A 19821-nucleotide genomic window follows, 5' to 3' on the forward strand; every position below is an offset into this window, starting at 1 on the left:
GCACTGAAGTTCATGGTGGAGGTGTTACGCTGACCAGATAAGGAGGTGGTGGAGGAAGCGGAGTAGGAGAAGGGGCAACAAGGACAGAAATACATTTAAAAAAATCCATTAATCCTTGGTGGTTGTAGGACATGCGCCAAAATGCTTTTTGCCACAGCCCCAGCAGCCACCACATTTACCCAGTGAGCAGTTAGGGAGAAATAACGTCCCTGCCCATGCTGACTAGACCACGTATATGTGATTAAGTGGACCTTGACACTGATTTTGTCGACAACAAGTTTGAGCAGGGCAGGGATGGTTCACCTGGAAAAGTAGTTGCAGTGATTCCAACATATTGTTACCCCTTTACAAATCACTTGTAAACAGTAGAATGAGGCCAAAACCACAGCAGAAGGAAAAGGAGGAGGCTCAGATCTTTCCTGGTTTTTCAGGCGTGTACTCACTGCAGCTTGTGTTTTGCATTCAGATGCCTCGTCATGCAGGTGGTGCTCAGGTTAAGAACATTTATACCTCACTTGAGTCTTTGATGGGACAGCGTGAAAACCACCCGTGTCCTGTCAGGGAGCTCTTTGAGCTGGCCTTGGTGTGTTCAATTCGTCAGCGTGGTGGAAAGTATCAGCCTGACATACTGGCTTGAGGCTGGCTGCTGCACTTTTGAACCCTGCTCCCTCTTTCACTGTGCAGCAGGGACAGCTTGACCACCACCTCTTCCCCCGAACTGACCACATCACGTGAATGGCCTTGACTTCATAGGGCGTCTAGGACCTCATCATTGCACCATTGCATCATCACACCTCTCCAGTCTGTCTGTAACTCTGTTGCCTGACTAATCCACCTCTCTCCTCGCTACTCCTCTGCTTATCCCCTCATTGGCTCCCGATTCCACAACATATCCACTTCAATCTACTAAAACTGATCTACAAAGCCGTCCATAACCTGTGTGCCCCATATATATCTGAACTAATGTCCTGATATCTCCCACCAGGTAATCGTAGATCCTCCCAAGACCTCCTTCTCTCTTCCACAATCTTATGTTTTTAATCCAATTACCTGGAAGACTTTTCCCGAGTATCACCCACCTTCTGGAATTCTGTGCCCAAACTCTTCTGATTATCCCGTTCATTCAGAACTTTCATAGGGTACTTGAACATGTAACTCTTCAGAACAACTTAAAGCCTGCAATGTAAGGCTGCAAGGGCAGGGTCCTCTTTCCTCTGTACCTGTCTGCAGGGCTGCCACTAGGAATTTCGGGGCCCCATACTCTCAAAATTTTCGGGGCCCCCTTGAGACTCTGCCCAGGCTCCACCTCAGCCCCACCTCCACCCCTCGTACCATCCACAGTCCCACTGCCCTCTCTTGGAAAAACTCCACTTCTGCACCACATCCTCACCAATCACAGATTTAGGCTATGTGCACAAGTTGTGGAATTGCCGCGGAAATTTCCACTGCAATTCTGGAAATCCCTGCTGTGGGTAAAAAGCATGCGGAATTGGCATGCATATTACCGCTAAACACTAGTATTTTGCAAGTGTAATTAGCTTGCAGAATGCTAGCGTTTTCCAAGCGATCTGTAGCATCGCTTGGATAACTGATTGACAGGTTGGTCACACTTGTCAAACATAGTGTTTGACAAGTGTGACCAACTTTTTACTATTGATGCTGCCTATGCAGCATCAATAGCAAAAGATAGAATGTTAAAAATAATTTAAAAAATGGTTATTCTCACCTTCTGACGGCCCCTGATCTCCTCAGCAGCGCTTCCTGCGACTTCCGTTCCCAGGGATACTTTGCGCGAAGGACCTTTGAGACGTCACAGTCACGTGACCGCAACATCATCCCAGGTCCTTCACGCAATGCATCCCTGGGTACGAAAGCCACTTCGTGCACCGCTGAGAGGCAGGGGCTATCGGAAGGTAAGTATATCACTATTTTTTATTTTAATTCTTTTTTTTTCTACACAGGATATTGTGCCCAGTCCCTGGAGGAGAGTCTCCTCTCCTCCAGACACTGGGTACCATCCGCACATGATCAGCTTACTTTGCGCATGGTGGGCATAGCCTCATGCGGAAAGTAAGCAGATCAATGCATTCCTATGTGTGCGGAATCGCCGCGATTCCGCACAAAGAATGAGTATGCTACGTATTTTTCCGTAATGCGATTCCCCCGCGGAAAAATGCGCAGCATTAGCACAGCATTGCAGAATCTCATTGAATTCAATGGGTTGTTTTGTGTATGCATTTTCGCAGTGAAAAAATGCAGCAAAAACGCATACAATCCGCAACTTGTGCACATAGCCTTACAGTTCCCATCACCACATACATAGCCAGCAGCTTTTGTTTTCATCAAAAGATTTTTTAATCTACCATCAAGACAAGGTAGACTCTTCTGGCCGGATTCTACTCTACTGTAACTTACTAAACATTTCTTAAAATATCCAATACAATTTAGCTTTATTTTTATTTATTTTTCAATTTTTAAAATGACCAATAATATCATAAACAAGGAAAAATACCGCCACACCATGATTAGGCACCATATTACTTGCACATAGTGACCTATAATACCACATACAAGGAACAAATACCACCACACCATGTCCAGATCACATATTACCACCACAATGACCGAATAATAGCACATACAAGGAACAAATACCACCGCACCATGTCCAGATCACATTACCACCACCACATGGTGACCAATAATACCACATACAGGGAGCAAATACCGCCACACCATGACCAGACCACATGTTACCACCACATAGTGACTGAATACTGCAATACTGATCATTAATAAAAAAAACACAATACTATCACCATAAGTGCCATTATACACAGGAGATCTGTACTTAGTATGCAGTGTTTTCATTCCTGCCCCCGTGTTTTCATTCTTGCCCCTTGTTTTCATTCCTGCCCCCTGTGTTTTCATTCTTGCCCCGTGTTTTCATTCCTGCCCCCGTGTTTTCTTTCCTGCCCCCTGTGTTTTCATTCTTGCCCCCTGTTTTCATTCCTGCCCCCCGTGTTTTCATTCCTGCCAGTGTTTTCATTCCTGCCCCATGTGTTTCATTCTTGCCCCGTTTTCATTCCTGCCCCCTGTATTTTCATTCCTGCCCCCAGTGTTTTCATTCCTGCCCCCCATGCTTTCATTCCTGCCCCGTGTTTTCATTCCTGCCCCCTATGTTTTCATTCTTGCCCCGTGTTTTCATTCCTGCCCCCTGTGTTTTCATTCCTGCCCTGTGTCTTCATCATGCCCCGGGCTTGCCTCATTCAGTAAAAAAAAAAACAAAAAAAACACCATCCCAGGCATTTTAGCGCGGACTCGCCGGCGAATGACAATGACATCATACGCCGGCGACGTGCACGCTGATGTCAGCTGCCAGCCTCTGATTGGCTGGCGGCTTTAACTGTTGCCTTACGAGCCCGGACTGGCCCGCAAGGCAATAGAGGACACTGAACCTGCGTCTCAGACGCAGGTTTAGTGTACTGCCAGAATGCCCTGATGGCGGCCCTGCCTGTCTGTCACTATTAGTTTGTTCATTGTAATTTGTATTTGTGTTTTTTGTATGTAAAACCTTCTTATGTACAGCACAATGGAATCAATGGTATTCTAAAAATAAACAAAAATAATATTAATCCCTTTCATGCTCTTCCACCCAGTCCTCAACCCTATCCTCCTTGCAGGTCTGCACACAGCAGGAAGCCACAGGAGTTGGCACCTCTGCTTTGTCATCATCATCAAAGATGGCTGCAGTGGTCCCCTGACAGTTTGCACTACCCCTCCCACATACTCATCCTAAAACAGAGCAAGTGGTTGGGCATCAGTGCACACAGTCTCTTCCAATTATGGGGTGGAACTACAGCCAGTGGAGTCATCAAAAAGGAGAAGTGACTGCTGCATGACTTGGGGCTCAGATTGCTTGCCTGATTTGAAAAGGGGTGAGGTGAAAGACAGATTCTCATGGACCGCAGGTGCAAACTCTGTGCTTTCAGCGGGGGACTGGGTGGAAGACAAAGTGAAGGAACTGGATGGTTCAGGGTCAAGTATGAGTCGAGTCCTGATGCTTGAACCTAACTTTAGACTGCTAACTTTGGACCGAACCCGACAAACCCAAACATCCATGGTTCCTCTTATCTCTAGTTACCATGAATCACAGGACCAGAAGTGAAGCTGCTGCTGATAGGTGAACATTTTTTCAACTGGTCAACTCCTTTAAACTTCTAGCAGAAGACACCTTCTTAATTGAAATTTCCCTTTAATTACTGGATATTTTGGAAGCATCAGAACAACATAAAGCATTTTTGAAATGTCCATATAGTGCAAGTATGCAAACCATTTTGTATCATTTTTACACAAAGGCAGCACAGATACATTTTATTCATATATGTCCATTGTCCTCCATCGTCCTTCATGGCGTCCTCCAAGATACTGATTTGTCATATTAGGCTCACGGGAATCTTTGTGAACAGTGATGTAAAGTATGTGTAAACTTGACATCATAACTTTGCTCATAGCCTGTAATTAATAACACGCAGAATCAGTCGCCTTATCTCCAGGTATGTACATTGCACAATTGCTATTCCATCATCCTTTTGTTGCCTCTGAGACATGTGTAACAAGAATTGCTGTTTGTGTCTCTGCCAAAACCACCTGTAAATGAGATATTTATCTCCAGGATTTCCCAGTAAAACACACTGAATCAATTAAACTTGTGTTTTTACTTTCTACTGCCATCAATTCAGACATTCTCCTTTGACAAAGATATATTATGTAGTTGAAGCTATTTCATGACCTTCCATTTGTCTGAGAAAGTTGAGGGGACAAGTATTATGCTGTCACCATTCTCACAGTAATAGTCTGTAATTTAAAGTTGATTTGTCACCGGTCTTTATAATACACTATTAGACAGATCTCATAGACCTGATGGCGCTGGTGTACTTGCCTTGGTAATCCATGTCAGAATGAGTGTGTAAACATTTTTAAAAATTAAAACTCGTTCTCTGCACACTTAGCCTGATTGATAGTGTTCCTCCTCCTTGCTGCTGCTGAGATATCTTACTCCTCAATAAAAGCTGCAGCTGTCAGTCAGCATGGGACTCAAATGTCCTCAGAAATGTTGGCATCTAAGTAATACTGTTAAGTGCCACGTGGAGATGATGATCCCTGGGACACCATTTTCCAGATGTGAATGCTAGTGTTGCTCCTCTCCATTTCCGAAACTTCTACAAGAAACCTGCAGCTTATGTAAGTGCACCCTTATTGGCTGTTCATTCATGGTGTCTATGCATTGAGTGACCTTTTTAGTCAGTGAGGGACATTTATTAAAATGAAGAGATAATAAAAAACATGGGCATAAATTCTTCAGCCAATGCAAAACTAAGAAGTTTTCCTTGTAGGTCTGTCCATAGATTAATAGCTTGCCACATGAGCTTGAGAAAATCATGTGTTCCCAATACGTCTTCTTGGAAAGGAACAAGGAGCAATGATGCACATTTACATGGATACCAGATAGTAATGATCTTATCAGTCACTTATTTCTATTAAAGTTTAACCTGTTTACTCATTCTGCCAGTTCTATCTCCTTTCAGTTCTAGAAAACATAGCTATCTTATGGAATAAGCAATTATTTAATATAAAAAGGAGCCAATAAAACTCAGTAGCAATCTAATTCTAATGTGCCATTTCTACCTCAAAGGCCACAATTTGTACAAAAAACACTTTTAGGCTCGATTCATTAAGACGGCTTTGCTGTCTTAATGAAGGGTTCCTTGGACCACCATGCCCCTAATTCATTAAGATGCACATACAGTACAGACAAAAGTTTGGACACTCATTTAAAGTTTTTCTGTATTTTCATGACTATGAAAATTGTACATTCACACTGAAGGCATCAAAACTATGAATTAACACATGTGGAATTATATACTTAACAAAAAAGTGCGAAACAACTGAAATTATGTCTTATATTGTATGTTCTTCAAAGTAGCCACCTTTTGCTTTGATGACTGCTTTGCACACTCTTGGCATTCTCTTGATGAGCTTCAAGAGCTAGTCACCGGGAATGGTTTTCACTTCACAGGTGTGCCCTGTCAGGTTTAATAAGTGGGATTTCTTGTCTTATAAATGGGGTTGGGACCATCAGTTGTGTGGTGCAGAAGTCTGGTGGATACACAGCTGATAGTCCTACTGAATAGACTGTTAGAATGTGTATTATGGTAAGAAAAAAGCAGCTAAGTAAAGAAAATCGAGTGGCCATCATTACTTTAAAAAATGAAGGTCAGTCAGTCCGAAAAATTGGGAAAACTTTGAAAGTGTCCCCAAGTGCAGTGGCAAAAACCATCAAGCGCTACAAAGAAACTGGCTCACATGAGGACCGCTCCAGGAAAGGAAGACCAAGAGTCACCTCTGCTTCTGAGGATAAGTTTATCCGAGTCACCAGCCTCAGAAATCGCAGGTTAACAGCAGCTCAGATTAAAGACCAGGTTAAGGTGGTTCTTTTGGTTCGGGTCCCTGCAAACGCTGAAATAATCGCTTTTATAATGTGCCCCTCATACCTGAATTTGTCAGGGGGGCATGTCTTTTCCCCCCTGACAAAACACCTCCCAGCCGTCTCTCAGGGCCTTCATGCGCCGGGCACCACCTCCATTTCCTTCATGAACATCAGAGACTAAATGCCAAGAGCCAGTATATATAGAGGGAATAAATGATAAGCAGTTGAAGCTGAGAACAACCAGACTGTATGGTCTCAGCCAGCATGGAAAGAGTCCTCTCAGCACTGAAGGAAAAGAAATTCATTTAAAATAGTACATGAGTAACACCATCTCTACAGAAGACCTACGATTCATTACTTGACGTGACCATCAAACTGTCTCACTGCAAGTTTTCCATGGGGTCGTGACACCCTCCTGATAGTCCCCCCTTCTATGAAGGACAACTGGACCCTCGGGACTGGGTTTATCTGAATGGGCAGCATGGAAGGGCCAAATTAGTTAACTGGCATTAATCCTAGATGCGGGTACCCACATCCTCTCCTCAGGACCATACATCTTCCAGTGCACCAAGTATTGTAAAGAGCGGCGAACCATACAAAAATCCACAATTCTTGCCACCTGGAGCTCTAAATTATCATCAACAATACTCGTGGCAAGGGTGACGACCAGGGGCGTAACTACCGCGGTCGCAGCGGTCGCCATTGCGACCGGGCCCGCTAGGTCAGGGGCCCGGGGCCGGCAGGTCAGACGCCCCTGGTCACCGCACTATGTCCGCCTCCTGCTCCCGCACACTTCCGTCACTTACTTCTATCTATAGATAAGCAGCAGTGCGCAGGCTCAGTGACGCTGCAGAGCGGCTCCTCCCATCCATAGCAGGGGGTGGCTCTCTGTATCCGCCGCCACGCCCCTGACACGCCCACTACACAGACTGGTGAGGCGTCCGGTACTTCCAGCTCTCGCGTGCGGATGCTTTCTTCAGTTCCCATGTTTCCGGCGGTGCCCGGAAGCGGCAGCACCTGTTTCCATAGTGACCCGCGGCCGTCCTAGCCATGTCCTGTCACGCACTGCGGCTCCGACTCTGCCGCCTGTCCCCGGCCCTCAGGGGCCCCCGCAGGAGCCTTCATTATGTCCAGGGCCAGAACCCCGACCCCCAAACCAAGGAGTACTTCTACTACATCGACCACTAGGGACAGGTACGGGGGCACAGTGCGGCAGGAGCTCGAGCCCCTGGGGCCCATAGCTGTGTGTTGTGAATTTGCTTTTTGCTCCCTCTAGTGGTTGCTAGTTTTTTGACTCTGGTTTTTCTGTCATTCCTTTTATCCGCACCTGGGTCGTTAGTTAGGGGTGTTGCTATATAAGCTCCCTGGACCTTCAGTTCAATGCCTGGCAACGTAGTTATCAGAGCTAGTCTGCTGTGCTCTTGTCTACTGATCCTGGTTCCAGTTATATCAGCTAAGTCTGCCTTTTGCTTTTTGCTATTTGTTTTGGTTTTGTATTTTTGTCCAGCTTGTTCCAAATCTATATCCTGACCTTTGCTGGAAGCTCTAGGGGGGCTGGTGTTCTCCCCCCGGACCGTTAGACGGTTCGGGGGTTCTTGAATTTCCAGTGTGGATTTTGATAGGGTTTTTGTTGACCATATAAGTTACCTTTCTTTATTCTGCTATCAGTAAGCGGGCCTCTCTGTGCTAAACCTGGTTCATTTCTGTGTTTGTCATTTCCTCTTACCTAACCGTCATTATTTGTGGGGGGCTTCTATCCAGCTTTGGGGTCTCCTTCTCTGGAGGCAAGAAAGGTCTTTGTTTTCCTCTACTAGGGGTAGCTAGATTCTCCGGCTGGCGCGTGTCATCTAGAATCAACGTAGGAATGATCCCCGGCTACTTCTAGTGTTGGCGTTAGGAGTAGATATATGGTCAACCCAGTTACCACTGCCCTATGAGCTGGATTTTTGTACTCTGCAGACTACCACGTTCCTCTGAGACCCTCGCCATTGGGGTCATAACAGTTTGCCAGGCCAGTATTAAATGTTTAATGCATTGCAGAAGAGGGATTATAAGAAAGAAGATTCTGAGTTTTTTTTTTTTTTTTCTTCTTCCCCTTTACCTCAGAGTGGCTATGCTTGCTTCAGACATGAATGTCCAGACCTTGATTACAAGTGTGGACCAGCTGGCTACTCGTGTGCAGGGCATACAAGACTATGTTATCAGAAATCCTAGGTCAGAACCTAAAATACCGATTCCTGAACTGTTTTCCGGAGACAGGTTTAAGTTTAGGAATTTCGTGAATAATTGTAAATTGTTTTTGTCCCTGAGACCCTGTTCATCTGGAGATTCTGCTCAGCAAGTAAAAATTGTTATTTCGTTCTTACGGGGCGACCCTCAGGATTGGGCTTTTTCGCTGGCGCCAGGAGATCCGGCATTGGCTGATCTTGATGCGTTTTTTCTGGCGCTCGGTTTACTTTATGAGGAACCCAATCTTGAGATTCAGGCAGAAAAAGCCTTGCTGGCTATGTCTCAGGGGCAGGACGAGGCTGAAGTGTATTGCCAAAAATTTCGGAAATGGTCCGTTCTGACACATTGGAACGAGTGTGCACTGGCCGCTAATTTTAGAAATGGCCTTTCTGAAGCCATTAAGAATGTTATGGTGGGTTTTCCCATTCCCACAGGTCTGAATGATACTATGGCACTGGCTATTCAAATTGACCGGCGGTTGCGGGAGCGCAAAACCGCAAATTCCCTCATGGTGTTGTCTGAACAGACACCTAATTCGGTGCAATGTGATAGAAAAACCGCAAATTCCCTCATGGTGTTGTCTGAACAGACACCTGATTTAATGCAATGTGATAGAATCCTGACTAGAAATGAGCGGAAAATTCATAGACGCCGGAATGGCTTGTGCTACTACTGTGGTGATTCTACACATGTTATCTCAGCATGCTCTAAACGTATAGCTAAGGTTGTTAGTCCTGTCACCGTTGGTAATTTGCAACCTAAATTTATTCTGTCTGTAACTTTGATTTGCTCACTGTCATCTTATCCTGTCATGGCGTTTGTAGATTCAGGTGCTGCCCTGAGTCTCATGGATCTCTCATTTGCTAAGCGCTGTGGTTTTACTCTTGAACCATTAGAAAATCCTATTCCTCTTAGGGGTATTGATGCTACACCATTGGCAGCAAATAAACCGCAGTATTGGACACAGGTTACCATGTGCATGACTCCTGAACACCGCGAGGTGATACGTTTCCTGGTTTTACATAAAATGCATGATTTGGTTGTTTTAGGGCTGCCATGGTTACAGACCCATAATCCAGTCCTGGACTGGAAGGCTATGTCAGTCTCAAGTTGGGGCTGTCGTGGTATTCATGGGGATTCCCTGCCTGTGTCTATTGCTTCTTCTACGCCTTCGGAAGTTCCGGAGTATTTGTCTGATTATCAGGATGTCTTCAGTGAGTCTGAGTCCAGTGCACTGCCTCCTCATAGGGACTGTGACTGTGCTATAGATTTGATCCCAGGCAGTAAATTTCCTAAGGGAAGACTGTTTAATCTGTCGGTACCTGAACATACCGCTATGCGTTCATATATCAAGGAGTCTCTGGAGAAAGGACATATTCGTCCGTCTTCTTCCCCTCTTGGTGCGGGATTCTTTTTTGTGGCAAAAAAGGACGGATCTTTGAGACCTTGTATTGATTATCGGCTTTTAAATAAGATCACTGTCAAATTTCAGTATCCTTTACCGCTGTTGTCTGACATGTTTGCCCGGATTAAGGGTGCCAAGTGGTTCACCAAGATAGACCTTCGTGGTGCATACAACCTTGTGCGCATTAAGCAAGGTGATGAATGGAAAACCGCATTCAATACGCCCGAAGGTCATTTTGAGTACTTGGTGATGCCTTTTGGGCTCTCCAATGCGCCTTCAGTTTTTCAGTCCTTTATGCATGACATTTTCCGGAAGTATCTGGATAAATTTTTGATTGTTTATCTGGATGATATTTTGGTTTTTTCTGATAATTGGGATTCGCATGTGGAGCAGGTCAGGTTGGTCTTTAAAATTTTGCGTGAAAATTCTTTGTTTGTCAAGGGCTCAAAGTGTCTCTTTGGTGTACAGAAGGTTCCCTTTTTGGGGTTCATTTTTTCCCCTTCTGCTGTGGAGATGGACCCAGTCAAGGTCCGAGCTATTCTTGATTGGACTCAGCCCTCGTCAGTTAAGAGTCTTCAGAAGTTCTAGGGCTTCGCTAACTTCTACCGTCGTTTTATCGCTAATTTTTCTAGCATTGTGAAACCTTTGACGGATATGACCAAGAAGGGCTCCGATGTAGCTAACTGGGCTCCTGCTGCCGTGGAGGCTTTCCAGGAGTTGAAACGCCGGTTTACTTCGGCGCCTGTTTTGTGCCAGCCTGACGTCTCACTTCCCTTTCAGGTTGAGGTGGATGCTTCGGAGATTGGGGCAGGGGCCGTTTTGTCGCAGAGAGGCCCTGGTTGCTCTGTTATGAAACCTTGTGCCTTTTTCTCTAGGAAGTTTTCGCCTGCCGAGCGAAATTATGATGTGGGCAATCGGGAGTTGTTGGCCATGAAATGGGCATTTGAGGAGTGGCGTCATTGGCTCGAGGGTGCTAAGCATCGTGTGGTGGTCTTGACTGATCACAAAAATCTGATGTATCTCGAGTCTGCTAAACGCCTTAATCCGAGACAGGCCCGCTGGTCATTGTTTTTCTCCCGCTTTGATTTTGTTGTCTCGTATTTACCAGGTTCAAAGAATGTGAAGGCCGATGCTCTTTCTAGGAGCTTTGTGCCTGATGCTCCTGGAGTCGCTGATCCTGTTGGTATTCTTAAAGATGGAGTTATCTTGTCAGCTATTTCTCCGGATCTGCGACGTGTGTTGCAGAGATTTCAGGCTGATAGGCCTGAGTCTTGTCCACCTGACAGACTGTTTGTCCCGGATAAGTGGACCAGCAGAGTCATTTCCGAGGTTCATTCCTCGGTGTTGGCAGGTCACCCGGGAATTTTTGGCACCAGAGATCTGGTGGCCAGGTCCTTTTGGTGGCCTTCCTTGTCAAGGGATGTGCGGTCATTTGTGCAGTCCTGTGGGACTTGTGCTCGAGCTAAGCCTTGCTGTTCTCGTGCCAGCGGTTTGCTCTTGCCCTTGCCTGTCCCGAAGAGACCTTGGACACATATCTCCATGGATTTCATTTCTGATCTTCCGCTATCTCAGGGCATGTCCGTTATCTGGGTGATATGTGATCGCTTCTCCAAGATGGTCCATTTGGTTCCTTTGCCTAAGCTGCCTTCCTCTTCCGATCTGGTTCCTGTGTTTTTCCAGAACGTGGTTCGTTTGCACGGCATCCCTGAGAATATTGTGTCAGACAGAGGATCCCAGTTCGTTTCCAGGTTCTGGCGATCCTTTTGTAGTAGGATGGGCATTGATTTGTCGTTTTCGTCTGCTTTCCATCCTCAGACTAATGGACAGACGGAGCGAACCAATCAGACTTTGGAGGCTTATTTGAGGTGTTTTGTCTCTGCTGATCAGGACGATTGGGTGACATTCTTGCCGTTGGCTGAGTTTGCCCTTAATAATCGGGCTAGTTCCGCCACCTTGGTTTCACCTTTTTTCTGCAACTCTGGTTTCCATCCTCGCTTTTCTTCGGGTCATGTGGAGCCTTCTGACTGTCCTGGGGTGGATTCTGTGGTGGATAGGTTGCAGCAGATCTGGAATCATGTGGTGGACAACTTGAAGTTGTCACAGGAGAAGGCTCAGCGCTTTGCCAACCGCCGCCGCGGTGTGGGTCCCCGACTACGCGTTGGGGATTTGGTATGGCTTTCTTCCCGCTTTGTTCCTATGAAGGTCTCCTCTCCCAAATTTAAACCTCGTTTTATTGGGCCTTACAAGATATTGGAAATCCTTAATCCTGTATCTTTTCGTCTGGATCTTCCTGTGTCGTTTGCTATTCACAATGTATTTCATAGGTCCTTGTTGCGGCGGTACATTGTGCCTGTAGTTCCTTCTGTTGAGCCTCCTGCTCCGGTGTTGGTTGAGGGCGAGTTGGAGTACGTGGTGGAGAAGATCTTGGATTCTCGCCTCTCCAGGCGGAGGCTTCAGTACCTGGTCAAGTGGAAGGGCTATGGTCAGGAGGATAATTCCTGGGTGGTCGCCTCTGATGTTCATGCGGCCGATTTAGTTCGTGCCTTTCATGCCGCTCATCCTGATCGCCCTGGTGGTCGTGGTGAGGGTTCGGTGACCCCTCACTAAGGGGGGGGTACTGTTGTGAATTTGCTTTTTGCTCCCTCTAGTGGTTGCTAGTTTTTTGACTCTGGTTTTTCTGTCATTCCTTTTATCCGCACCTGGGTCGTTAGTTAGGGGTGTTGCTATATAAGCTCCCTGGACCTTCAGTTCAATGCCTGGCAACGTAGTTATCAGAGCTAGTCTGCTGTGCTCTTGTCTACTGATCCTGGTTCCAGTTATATCAGCTAAGTCTGCCTTTTGCTTTTTGCTATTTGTTTTGGTTTTGTATTTTTGTCCAGCTTGTTCCAAATCTATATCCTGACCTTTGCTGGAAGCTCTAGGGGGGCTGGTGTTCTCCCCCCGGACCGTTAGACGGTTCGGGGGTTCTTGAATTTCCAGTGTGGATTTTGATAGGGTTTTTGTTGACCATATAAGTTACCTTTCTTTATTCTGCTATCAGTAAGCGGGCCTCTCTGTGCTAAACCTGGTTCATTTCTGTGTTTGTCATTTCCTCTTACCTAACCGTCATTATTTGTGGGGGGCTTCTATCCAGCTTTGGGGTCTCCTTCTCTGGAGGCAAGAAAGGTCTTTGTTTTCCTCTACTAGGGGTAGCTAGATTCTCCGGCTGGCGCGTGTCATCTAGAATCAACGTAGGAATGATCCCCGGCTACTTCTAGTGTTGGCGTTAGGAGTAGATATATGGTCAACCCAGTTACCACTGCCCTATGAGCTGGATTTTTGTACTCTGCAGACTACCACGTTCCTCTGAGACCCTCGCCATTGGGGTCATAACAGCTGTGGTCGGCTGCAGCGTGATTTCTCCTCTTTATTTTACAGCCCGCACAGTGGTATGTATATACCGCACAGCCCGCACAGTGGTGCTGGATAGACCACTGTGCGGGCTGTGCTGGATAGACCACTGTGCGGGCTGTGCTGGATAGACCACTGTGCGGGCTGTGCTGGATAGACCACTGTGCGGGCTGTGCTGGATAGACCACTGTGCGGGCTGTGCTGGATAGACCACTGTGCGGGCTGTGCTGGATAGACCACTGTGCGGGCTGTGCTGGATAGACCACTGTGCGGGCTGTGCTGGATAGACCACTGTGCGGGCTGTGCTGGATAGACTACTGTGCGGGCTGTGCTGGCACCCAACACCATGTTGCAGTGCAGGAGATTCCTCCTGCACGGCAACAGTCCGAGGCGTATCTAGGGGAAGGGGGCAGCCGGGGCACGTGGGAGACAGGAAGCAGCTCCAGTCATCACGGTGAGACAGCTTCTCAGTCTGTATTTTTCCCCCCTCATACATCTCATGTACGTCTGAATGAGATCGTATTTAAGAGAAAGCCAAAATAACCCCGGGATAGAAGGCGAGAGCAGGGGGCATGTGCGGGACAGAGCCGCTTTAGTCAGGAGAAGCTGAGGAGCTGCAGCCGGTTTACATCAGCCACCCCTGTACCAGAGAGGAGATTGTGAGTTGTGTATATGAGCTGGTATCTGGTGTGTGTGTGTGATATCTGTAGTATGTGTGTGTGTGTGTGTGTGTTATCTGTAGTGTGTGTGTGATAACTGTAGTATGTGTGTGTGTAATATCTGTAGTATGATGTGTGTGTGTGTGATATCTGTAGTATGATGTGTGTGTGATATCTGTAGTGTGTGTGAGGCAGGGGCGTAACTACTACGGTCGCAGCTGCAAGCGGCTCTGGCAGGTCAGGGGGCCGTGTGTCCCCTTGAGCCTGTCTCCGTTATGCTTGTGTCCCTTGTCCCCATGTGCCAGTCTCCCTTGCCCACTAGTCCCTGTGTCCCCTTGTGCCAGTCTCCCTTGTCCACTAGTCCCCGTGTGCCCCTTGTGTCAGTCTCCCTTGCTCACTTGTCCCCGTGTGCCCCTTGTGTCAGGCTCCCTTGCCCACTAGTCCCCTTGTGTCAGTCTCCCTTGCCCACTAGTCCCCTTGTAACCTTCTCCCCTGCCTCCTAGCCCCCATGTGTCCCCTTGTGCCTGTCTTCCTTGCCCTCTCCCCTGCCCCCTCGTCACCATTTGCTCGTGTCTTTCTCACTGCCCCTGTATGGAGGGGCTGCATTATACTATGAGGGGGGCTGCATTGTATTCTATGGGGGTTACATTGAATTGTATGGTGGGGCGGGGGGGGGCCCCATTTGGAAGTTCGCACCGGGGCCCATAACTTTGTAGTTACGCCACTGGTGACGACTAGTGTTGAGCGATACCGTCCGATACTTGAAAGTATCGGTATCGGAAAGTATCGGCCGATACCGGCAAAGTATCGGATCTAATCCGATACCGATACCCGATACCAATACAAGTCAATGGGACTCATGTATCGGACGGTATTCCTGATGGTTCCCAGGGTCTGAAGGAGAGGAAACTTAAAATGCGCGCGTCTCCTGCCTCCCGTGATGTCACGGCTTGTGATTGGTCGCGTCGCCCATGTGACTGCGACGCGACCAATCACAACGCCGGAACGTAATTTTAAAATCCTGAAGGACCTGAAATTACGTCACGGCTTGCTGTCATTGGTTGCGTCGCGGTCACATGGGCGGCGCGCGACCAATCACAAGCCGGGACTTCGCGTAAGGAAGTTAAAGCGCGAATTTTAAGCAAACAACGCTGCCGGTTCCCTCAGTAAGGTGCAGGCTGCGTCGGAGAGGTGAGTATAGCAATATTTTTTATTTTAATTCTTTATTTTACACATTAATGTTGTTTCGATACCGATACCCGATACCACAAAAGTATCGGATCTCGGTATCGGAATTCCGATACCCGCAAGTATCGGCCGATACCCGATACTTGCGGTATCGGAATGCTCAACACTAGTGACGACTAGTGTTGAGCATTCCGATACTGCAAGTATCGGGTATCGGCCGATACTTGCTGTATCGGAATTTCCGATACCGAGATCCGATACTTTTGTGGTATCGGGTATCGGGTATCGCAACAACATTAATGTAATAATGTGTAAAAAAGAGAATTAAAATAAAAAATATCGCTATACTCACCTGTCCGACGCAGCCGGGACCTCAGCGAGGGAACCGGCAGCGTTGTTTGTTTAAATTTCGCGCTTTTACTTGGTTACGTGAAGTCCCGGCTTGTGATTGGTCAGGGCGGCCATGTTGCCGGGACGCGGACCAATCACAGCAAGCCGTGACGAAATTACGTCACGGCTTGCTGTGATTGGTCCGCGTCCCGGCAACATGGCCGCCATTAACCAATCACAAGCCGTGACGTCACGGGAGGCTGGACATGCGCGTATTTTGAAAAGCGCGCGTGTCCAGCCTCCAGTGACGTCCCGGCAACATGACCGCCATTAACCAATCACAAGCCGGGACGTCACGGGAGGCTGGACATGCGCGTATTTTGAAAAGCGCGCGTGTCCAGCCTCCAGTGACGTCCCGGCAACATGGCCGCCATTAACCAATCACAAGCCGGGACGTCACGGGAGGCTGGACATGCGCGTATTTTGAAAAGCGCGCGTGTCCAGCCTCCAGTGACGTCCCGGCAACATGGCCGCCATTAACCAATCACAAGCCGGGACGTCACGGGAGGCTGGACATGCGCGTATTTTGAAAAGCGCGCGTGTCCAGCCTCCAGTGACGTCCCGGCAACATGGCCGCCATTAACCAATCACAAGCCGGGACGTCACGGGAGGCTGGACATGCGCGTATTTTGAAAAGCGCGCGTGTCCAGCCTCCAGTGACGTCCCGGCAACATGGCCGCCATTAACCAATCACAAGCCGGGACGTCACGGGAGGCTGGACATGCGCGTATTTTGAAAAGCGCGCGTGTCCAGCCTCCAGTGACGTCCCGGCAACATGGCCGCCATTAACCAATCACAAGCCGGGACGTCACTGGAGGCTGGACACGCGCGCTTTTCAAAATACGCGCATGTCCAGCCTCCCGTGACGTCACGGCTTGTGATTGGTTAATGGCGGCCATGTTGCCGGGACGCGGACCAATCACAGCAAGCCGTGACGTAATTTCGTCACGGCTTGCTGTGATTGGTCCGCGTCCCGGCAACATGGCCGCCCTGACCAATCACAAGCCGGGACTTCACGTAACCAGGTAAAAGCGCGAATTTTAAACAAACAACGCTGCCGGTTCCCTCGCTGAGGTCCCGGCTGCGTCGGACAGGTGAGTATAGCGATATTTTTTATTTTAATTCTTTATTTTACACATTAATATGGTTCCCAGGGCCTGAAGGAGAGTTTCCTCTCCTTCAGACCCTGGGAACCATCAGGAATACCGTCCGATACTTGAGTCCCATTGACTTGTATTGGTATCGGGTATCGGTATCGGATTGGATCCGATACTTTGCCGGTATCGGTCGATACTTTCCGATACCGATACTTTCAAGTATCGGACGGTATCGCTCAACACTAGTGACGACTCCTCATGCGATACATATTTTTTAAACAATGACCTGTGGAAAACGTTGTGGATTTTGAGAGTTAAAGGAAGCTCAAGACAAAAGGCAACAGAGTTAATTACGGCGACCACCTTGTAAGGATCAATGAACTTAGGACCTAATTTCCAGGAAGGAATTTTCAGTTTAATATTTCTGGTTGACAGCCATAGTAAATCATTCATATCCAGGTCCGGACCTGACAACCGTTGCTTATCAGCCTTTCGTTTGTATCTGTCCCCAATCATATTTAAGTTGTCCTGAACCCCTTGCCATACACATTAGTGTGATGAAGAGAATTGTTCCTTCTCAGGAACCCCTGAATACACCTCCTTACTGAAGGAACAGAACTGAGGATGGAAGTTGTATGCACCCAAAAATGATGACTTATCAGTGAACTCACTGCAACAATTGTTTAAGGCAAATTCAGCTAATGGTAGAAAAGATGAGCACTCCCCCTGGTTATCTGACACAAAACACCAGAGGTATGTCTCCAGACTTTGGTTTCAACATTCAGTCTGACCATTAGTTTGAGGATGAAACACCAAAAAAAAGGATAGATGCATCCGCAGGTAAAAGCGAAATGCCCTCAAAATGCCCTACAGAAATTAGATGTAATATACAGGCACCATTTACAGGTAGAAAAAGAAAAAAAAAGAAATAGCCAGCTTACCACCTCGGTGTGTAACAGCACGGACTCCAAGCGGACCACTTGAGTGTTGAATGAAAAAAGCTTTGACAAAGAACACAGTTCGTGTTCGAAACGCGTAGCTGCACATATGGGTGCCATGTCACTATTTTAGACGAATTTGGAATAAAGACAAGCCTTTTTATCAGCTGGACTCATCCTGCTTTTTTTCACCATTTACAGGTGCTTCTCACAAAACTAGAATATCATCAAAAAGTTAATTTATTTCAGTTCTTCAATACAAAAAGTGAAACTCATATATTATATAGAGTCATTACAAACAGAGTGATCTATTTCCAGTGTTTATTTCTGTTATTATTGATGATTATGGCTTATAGCCAATGAAAACCCAAAAGTCATTATCTCAGTAAATCAGAATACTTTATAACACCAGTTTGAAAAATTATTTTAAAATCGAAAATATTGGCCTACTGAAATGTATGTTCAGTAAATACACTCAATACTTGGTTGGAGCTCCTTTTGCATCAATAACTGCATCAATGCGGAGTGGTATGTAGGCGATCAGCCTGTGGCACTGCTGAGGTGTTATGGAAGCCCAGGTTGCTTTGATAGCAGCATTCAGCTCGTCTGCATTGTTGGGTTTTGTGTCTCTCATTTTCCTCTTGACAATACCCCATAGATATATGGGGTTAAGGTCAGGTGAGTCAGCTGGCCAATCAAGCACAGTGATACTGTTATTTTTAATACTGGTATTGGTACTTTTGGCAGTGTGGACAGGTGCCAAGTCCTGCTGGAGAATGAAGTTTCCATCTCCAAAAAGCTTGTCGGCAGAGGGAAACATGAAGTGATCTAAAATTTCGTGATACAGCTGCATTGAATATGGTCTTGATAAAACACAGTAGACCTACACCGGCAGATGACATGACTCCCCAAACCATCACTGATTATGGAAATTTCACACTAGACCTCAAACAGCTTGGATTGTGGCTTCTCCACTCTTCCTCTAGACCCTGGGACCTTGATTTCCAAATGAAATGCAAAATTTACTTTCATCTTAAAACAACACCTTGGACCAATGAGCAACAGTTCAGTTCTTTTTTTCCTTGGCCCAGGTAAGACACTTCTGGCGTTGTCTATTGGTCATGATGAGTGGCTTAACACAAGGAATGCGACACTTGTTGCCCATGTCCTGGATACATCTGTTTGTGCTGGCTCGTGAATCAATGACTCCAGCAGCTGTCCATTCCTTGTGAATCTCCCCCAAATTTTTGAATGGCCTTTTCTTAATAATCCTTTCAAGGCTGCAGTTATCCCATTTGCTTGTGCCCCTTTTTCTACAACACTTTTTCCTTCCACTCAACTTTCCATTAATATGCTTGGATACAGCACTCTGTGAACAGCCAGCTTCTTTAGCAATGACCTTTTGTGTCTCACCCTCCTTGTCGAGTGTGTCAATGGCTGCCTTCTGGATCTGTCAAGTCACGAGTTTTCCCTATGATTTTGGAACCTACTGAAACAGACTAAGGGACCTTTTTAAACCCTTAGGAAGCCTTTGCAGGTGTTTATTGTTAATTATTCTAATTTACAGAGATAATGACTTTTGGGTTTTCATTAGCTGTAAGCCATAATCATCAACATTAACAGAAATAAACACTTGAAATAGATCACTCTGTTTGTAATGACTCTATATAATATATGAGTTTAACTTTTTGTATTGAAGAACTGAAATAAATTAACTTTTTGATGATATTCAAATTTTTTGACATGCACCTGTAGCATCATACACAATATACAGGCACCATATAGCTGCGTACCTAATATATGGGTACCAATAGCAGCATATGCAATATACAGTCACCATATAATAGCAAACACAATATACAGGCACCACATAGCAACATACACAATATACAAACACCAAGTGGCATTCACAATTTACAGGCACCATACTGGAGCATACGGAATATACAGGCACCATATAGGAGCATATGTAATATAAAGGCCCCATATACTGTAGGAGCAAAGCAATATACAAGCACCATATAGCAGCACATGT

This window comes from Ranitomeya variabilis, chromosome 4 (assembly GCF_051348905.1).
Source record: "Ranitomeya variabilis isolate aRanVar5 chromosome 4, aRanVar5.hap1, whole genome shotgun sequence".
In the NCBI taxonomy this organism is placed as follows: domain Eukaryota; kingdom Metazoa; phylum Chordata; class Amphibia; order Anura; family Dendrobatidae; genus Ranitomeya; species Ranitomeya variabilis.